The 7,505-nt window shown below is 32.6% G+C and overlaps 1 non-coding gene across 1 annotated transcript; it reads left to right on the top strand.

Moving 5' to 3' along the window:
* The first annotated feature begins 204 nt into the window (after positions 1-204).
* On the top strand, positions 205-311 carry LOC148880803 (small nucleolar RNA R71). Its single transcript, XR_016106055.1, has one exon. It is a non-coding gene; the product is annotated as a small nucleolar RNA R71 (small nucleolar RNA).
* The last annotated feature ends 7,194 nt before the right edge of the window (positions 312-7,505 follow it).

The following is a 7,505-nucleotide window of genomic DNA, read 5'->3' as shown; positions in this document are numbered from 1 at the left end:
TAATCAACATTATAAATTCCAACTCCCTTTTTATTTGCTCTATCATTGCCCCATTGATAACTATTGGCCATCATCTCCTCCAAAAGTTCATATGCTTATTCGGGAGTTTTACTCATAAGGGTACCACGTGTAACTGCATCTAACATTGAACGATTAGATTGACTAATGCCACTATAAAAGGTTTGCACTTGCATCCAAATAGGTAGACCATGGTGAGGACACTTCCTAAGCAGTTCCTTAAATCTCTCCCATGACTCATATGAAGTTTCATTATCAAATTGAGAAAAAGTTGTTATGTCATTCCTTAATTTAGTCGTTTTAGTAGGTGGAAAGTACTTAGATAAAAACTTTTGTGCCAAGTCATCTCATGTAGTAATCAAACATGTAGGAAAAGAGTTAAGCCAATCTTTTGCTTTGTCCCTTAAGAAGAAAGGAAATAATCTAAGTCTAATGGCATCATCACTAACTCCATTATACTTAAAAGTATCACATATTTAAAGAAAATTAGCAATATGAGAGTTAGGGTCATCATTGGGGCCAGAAAATTGCACACTCATTCGGATCATTTGAATAATTGCAGGCTTGATCTCAAAATTGTTTGCTTGGACATTCGGCCTCCTAATGCTTGATGTAGTATCACCCAGAATAGGTATAGAGTAGGAGATCAATGTCCTTGGGTTATTTTGGTCTTGAGCAATCTTGTTCTTTCTCTCCCTCGTTCGCTTTTTCAAAGTCCTTTCGATTTCTTGATCAAGGGATATTAATTCTCCACCACTAGTGCATGTCATGCATGAGGAAACTTTAAAGAAAAGAAAAAAAAAATTAAAAATTTCCTAAAAAATTTTATAAAGCCAAACCCAACAAAAATTGAAATGGAAATTTTTAAATCCGAAAATAAAACAAATAGATGTTCAATCTAAGGCTAATACAGGAAATTTTGATATGTAATAAACTAGTCCCCGGCAACGGTGCCAAAAACTTGTTGTGTGATTTATGCACAGTTAATTCAGGCAAGTGTACCTTAGTCAAATGTGCGTATAATGATGAGAAAAGTGTCGATTCCACAGAGACTAGGTCACAATACCAAATCAATTTTAAACTAACCTAAGTTGAACTCGTGAATCAATTGAATGAATAAAAACTAAAAGAATTAATGCAAATCCAAGAACTTAATAAAAACTGAATTAATGGACGAATGTAGCTAGGGTTTAGATTTCATTAAATCAAGGTTATATAATTATCTATTTAATCCAACTCAAGACCGAAATTACCTTGAGGTATATTAAAGTTATTTGCATGTGATGGTGGATTTCCCTAAATTAATTAAAAAGCTTTCTCAAGTCATATTAATACTTTATTAATCCAATTCTACCATCAAATTTCTAAGTGGTTGTCAAAAGGAAAAATAAGCATTAATTTCTTTGGAAACCTCTAATCGTAAAAGGGGATTTGACTCACTAAGTTTCCTTGATTTCCACAAATGAACTAATCATCTTTCAATATCATAGTCTATCACGAGATTTTCATTGCCTAGGGATCTAATTCATAACAATCCTTTGATCAATCGTGCATAAATCATCAAATCATTAAAAGATTGGCCAATTCTTTTGAAGCATTAAGCATAACAATAAAAATTCATCATGCAAATAATAAAAGTCTTGAATTGAATTAAGCAAGTAACTATATAATCTTAAGATCAAAATCCATCTAAACCTTAACTAAGAGAATTTAGCTAGACATCATTAAATTCAAGATATTTAAGAAAATTAAGGGGAAACACAACAAGAACACATCAAAGAATGAATAGAATAACAAGAAAACTTTAGCCTTTGAAGGTAGAAGGCAAGTGCAGCAACTAAGCCTTTCTCCCTCTTGAATTCGAATTCTTCCTCTCCTTCTCTGGCATGCTGAAATTGCTTCCTCTTCTCTTCTGATGTGTTGAGACTGCTTTTTCTTCTCTTCTCTACTAAATTCTCTCTAAGGATGTGCCCCTTTGCCTTGAGTTTATGGTCATTTTTATAGTGCAACCTCCCCTCAATTTCTTCTTAGTGCAGATTCCTAATTCAATACAAATTAGGTCTCTTAGTCTTTATATCAATTGAATTCTTATCTCTTCCTACCTATTGCCAGACCCGAAACTTGTAGCTCGAATTTTACTTAGTTAGTGGTGGAATTTGGTTGAGTGATAAACACAAGAATTGTAGCCCTATCTCTTAGATTTAATTATCCGTTTGAATCACCTCAATCTGAGTTGTAGGCAAAAAGTTATGCCCAAAATAGGAATATATCAAAACTGAAAATTTCCCGATTTTTGTGCATACATATCAAATCCGATTTCAATGGATTCTCTCCTTCATGGCTACATCATGGAGAATCATTGCTGCATGGTCCTTCCTCTATGATTGTCTTGATCAATTAAATCAAAATCCTCCTTAAAATTGCACAATTAAGTTTCAAATCATCTTACAAGACAATTTCATCATAATTAGTGCAGTATCATTCTAATTCTAAAAACATTATTACCCAAAATCATCAAGTTAGAGGTATGAAAATATGTACACATATAGGCTTATCAATGTTGTGATTGAAAAACAACATTGCTTTTATGCTTCCAAGGTCCAAATACTCCAAACAAAAAAGACCCATTAAGATTCAATTGTTTTGGACCAATTATTCATTCATTCATTAATCTTTGGCATAAAATCAAGATGGTTCACAAGTTGCCACACTTGTTTAGAAAATCTACAATCAATGAATACATGATCGATTGATTCAGTGAATTCTCAATAGACTATACAAACTGTATCTATGTCGCATCAACGAAACCAAGGAGATTTTGACTTTAGGATAAGTTTTTAGCTTTCCAAAGAGACTTCTGATTTGAGAATACAACCATGTAAGCAGATTTGATGGTAGATTTCCCATTAGGGCTGCCACACAACCCCATTTTATCAACTAGACCCGACTCCAAAATATAAGAATTGATTTCCATTTGAAGAAGAACTATAGTTTAGATGCCATTTAATTTACTAATATCCCAACTTTAAGTCTCTTTGATAAGTTGTTTTTCCATAATAAGACATAATTCATAGTTATTTTCACTACTATTATTGAGGAAATTCAGTAATGGATCATTTTGGTTTGTTAAAGTAGATTCAGTGGGCTAGTATAGCATACTAACTAAGCCTACCATATTACAAATGGTGGCTCACCGAATGAGCCCACCATATCACAATCAGTGGCCCTGTAGTAGGAGCCCACCTATACATTGTATACAGTGTGTTGAGAGGAGTGTGGTGTTGGGTACAAGTGAGGTTTTGGTGAGGTCATTTTAGTATTGTATTTTCTTTTGTTTATAGTGAAGAAGTAAAGCTCCGGCTGCTACCCGTGGATGTAGGCAATTTGGCCGAACCACGTTAAATCTGGTGTTCTCTCTCTCTTCTTTCTTTCTTTGGCTTTCTTGTCATTTGCATTTGTTTCTTTCTATGCACATACAGATTATATTATCTACTATGTCATTCCAACATGGTTCAGTATCTATCCATGGCAATGGGGCGAGTGGGGACTAGGAGCCACTCCTCATATCTGTTATCACAAAAATCCCTATTTCCATCCCTATCCCTGTCTTTGCTAGTGGGGACAAGGTTATCCCTATCCCCAAGTGTAAAACGGGCGAGATATAGGTCGGGATGGACTAGGCCATAGGCCAGGCCTTGGGCGTGGGCCAAACCAGGCAAGACTAGTTTTCTTTTTTTGACATTTTTGATTTTTGATTTCTTTGCTAAGTAAAAAAAATATTTTACTTTCCTTTGGCAACTATTTAAAAAAAATCTAACAAAGACATGAAAAAAAACACTTAACCAAATAAGAAGTTTAAGAGACAAAGACTTAAAGTGAATAACAACTTAAAAGAAAAATAGGAATTTTATTTCATTTAAATTTGAATGATACAAAGCATACAATGATTCGATGAATGAAATATGAAAATTGGAAAATGGAATAAACTAATAAAATATAAAAAATACAATATAGTTACAAATTGAAAATAAAAAATTACATTATTAAAAAATATCAAATAAACTAAATACCCTTTATATACTTGTTTATAGCTATTGGGGGTATTTCTATAAATAAAAACCCTATATAGCTACGGGCCCATGGGCGGCACGGCACACACAATCGTGCAAGCCCATGGACCTGGAACCCCATGCCCAGCACAGCCCGAACCATCGTGTAGTGCCTGGCACAACTCGATTTACACCTCTAACAGTGATTTTTTATAGTCAATCATTTTGTTTTTGTTTTTTATATCATTTAAAAAGGGGTAAATTCCAAATCAGTACCTTGTACTAAGGCCTAGTGTCACTTTGGTACCCAAATTTCAAAATGTGCTAATAATCCAATACTTGAACTTCCAAAACATCTCATTTTAGTTCAAAATCGTTAGCTGCCACTAAGTGGCAAGTGAAAGGATGAAAATGCCCTTCAGGTGTCTTCTAATTTTCTTTATCAACCATTCAAATGCCCAAACCCAAATATCCTTCAAGTTGTTCACCATTGCTTTAGTTCAACCTTGATTTTTGAGGAAGAAGATGATGAACAATGTCTTATTTTGAAGGGTAATTTTGATATTTTTAGAAGTTTTAAGTCTTACATGTCATCATGTGATATGGATAATTGACGAACTGCTAACAACAATGACTAAACTGGGATGTTTGGGGAGTTCAAGTATTGTATTAATACATTTTGAAAATTGGGTACCAAAGTGAAACTAGGCCCAAAGTATAGGGTACTAATATGCAATTTAATAAAATAATAAAAATTTACAATCCTATTAAAAAAAGATCTAAGTATGTCCAAACATATTCAATCATATTTTTAAAGATATGAATATAGATACATATGTACATACATGTAAGCGGGAATCCCTACGGTGCAGGGATCAGGGGAGTACTCTCCCATCCCCGCCAATTGAGATGAAAAATTTTTCATCCCCATCCCTTCCTGAAATGGTTAAAATTGCCATTCCTACCCAAAAAGGATATAATTTTCTCCTTGCCCAAATATCATTAAATCATTTTGGCTTCCAATAGAGTGAATCCCTTTTGTTGGCTTAATATCATAGAAACTAGCATTTTTTATATCCCTGGCCCGAAGGTCCAAATATTATTTTGGACCATAAGAATATTCCATCCCAACTTATTTTGGTCCATACCTTTAAATTTTGGATGATAGGTAGCCCAAAATATTTTCTGTTTTTTTAATGAAATAAGGATACCCAAAAGATTAACAAATAATTTCTGGTGCTTATTGGACAGTTCTTTGAACTAAGGATCCATTTAATCTACTTAACATGAAATGTAGTTTCTTGTGGTAGACTCCTATAAATTTCCGATTCAATTTCTTATAAAACTTTCTCAAGTCTAACTTACAACACATCCAAGATTTGCCTTTTTCTTTTCTTTTTCATAGGATTAAGGAAAAAAATCGTAAATGTCCTCATGATAGCATTTTTTATCATTTTGAAAGATGGGGATTAAGATGCATTCCATAATCTATTTAATTCACTTATGATTCTTATTACAGCCCTTAATAAATAACCACTCCAACTTGTTAGAGCCCTTTTTCTAATTTATAGTGTATTTAAATTATTAAATGCAAATGGATTGAACAAAATTTGAATTAGGGTTATATTTAAATTTGTTTTGATTCGAGGATCCGATTAAATCTCATAAATATTGGTTCAAATTTAAATTCGATCAGGATGTTGGATATCTAATCCGATTTAATTTAAAAAAATAATAATAAATTATTGAAAAAAAAGAAAATATATCAGTTTAAATAAAGAAAAACAAAAAAAAAACAATATATATATATATATATATATATATGTGTGTGTGTGTGTGTGTGTGTGTGTGTGTGTGTGTGAGTGTGTGTGTGTGTGTGTGTATCCTTTCGGATCGAATGGGGGGATCTGAATCCAATTGATTCGAAAATATGAAATGGTGATATCCAAATCCAACAAAATATTAGAGTGGAGAGTAGGGATCAAATTCCATTGTCACTAGGATTGGGAGTTGAGGGGAGGAGGATGGGCTACCTTGTTGTGTAGCCCCATGAACCAAAGAAAAAACAATAATCTATATTTGTGTATACTATTATTAAGTGTGAATGATGTGTGGAAATATTGTTTGACTAAAATACTCAAATTTTTTAACTTGGTTACTCTCTAATTGTAAGGACATAAGTGTTATTTAAACCTCTTTTCTCCTCATTCAAATCCCTCTCATTAAGCCTTATATTTAAGTTATTAATTCCCATTAACATTTACTAAATCCTATTCTTAACTAGAATGCTCCTATTTATGAATTCGGTCCCTCTTTAATTGTGATTGCACAAAATGTAATTAGCATTATTACATTTCTCCTCATTCAATCCCCTTTCATTAAGTCTTATATATAAGGTATCAATTCTCATTATTTCATTGAATATTATATTAATTAACCAAATTAAGCAAAAATAAGTGTGACAAAAAATAATTGTGTTATTGATGATAAAAATAAAATACACATTTAAAACCAAACAAAAGATGGAGTTGTTTTTTTTATTGGTGGCGAGTCAACAATTAAACTTTTATATTTAACAATGATAAAAATTAAAGAAACAAGATGAAAACACACAAAAGTATAAAAAATACAAAAAATTGTAAAAAAATTTAATTGATAATTTACTTGAAAATTCAAAAACTTTGATGTAGTTAATTTTGATATATTTTAGCTTCTTTATTTTTTGGTTAATTGTTCCATTTGTGTCTATCTCAAGTATCCCATACTTTTGTAGTGTGGAAGGATGATTAGAATTTGTGTACTAATCGCAAGTTGAAAATATTATTGTAGAAGATGGTATTTGTAAAACATCGGAAACAAGTAACAGTCAATACAAAATACACATGCAAAAGATAATCCAAAATAAAAGTATTTCAAATATCCCCAATAAGTAGTTTGTGGAATGTAGGTGGCAAATTGGAAATCCAAGCAACCATCACTCAGTTTGGGGCTTTTGTTAATTTAAATCTTATTTGTTTGCCTTGAGAAAATAAAGAAAAACGTATCTATTAATACCAAAACTTATCAACTGCCGGAAATTTCAAGGATAACGATTGGATGAATCTAATATAGGAGGGGGCATGGGGAAAACACCAAAAGGATTAGATCCCAACTTTTCCATTTTCTATAATCAAGATTGATGTTTACAATTTTTCCTACCTAAGGCAATGACTTGTGTAGGTGTGGTGGTCAGGCTATGTTTGGGATCTCCTTGAAGAACGAAGGAAGATCGGGTGCAGGTTTAGGGTTTGGAGATTAGGGTAAATGGAAGTGATAAAGGAGCAGGATAGGAAGATCGAATGATTCAAATGGTGATCTCTCGTCATGGGATGGACTCTCATTTATAAGGAGGGATCCTGAGGTCCTAAAAGGAAGGCATTGAAAGAGTTTGATTCCCAT

Source organism: Nelumbo lutea, chromosome 1 (genome assembly GCF_056320005.1).
Source record: "Nelumbo lutea isolate HS-2025 chromosome 1, American lotus-T2T, whole genome shotgun sequence".
Taxonomy (NCBI): Eukaryota; Viridiplantae; Streptophyta; class Magnoliopsida; order Proteales; family Nelumbonaceae; genus Nelumbo; species Nelumbo lutea.
This window is presented reverse-complemented; position numbering and strand designations above follow the sequence as displayed.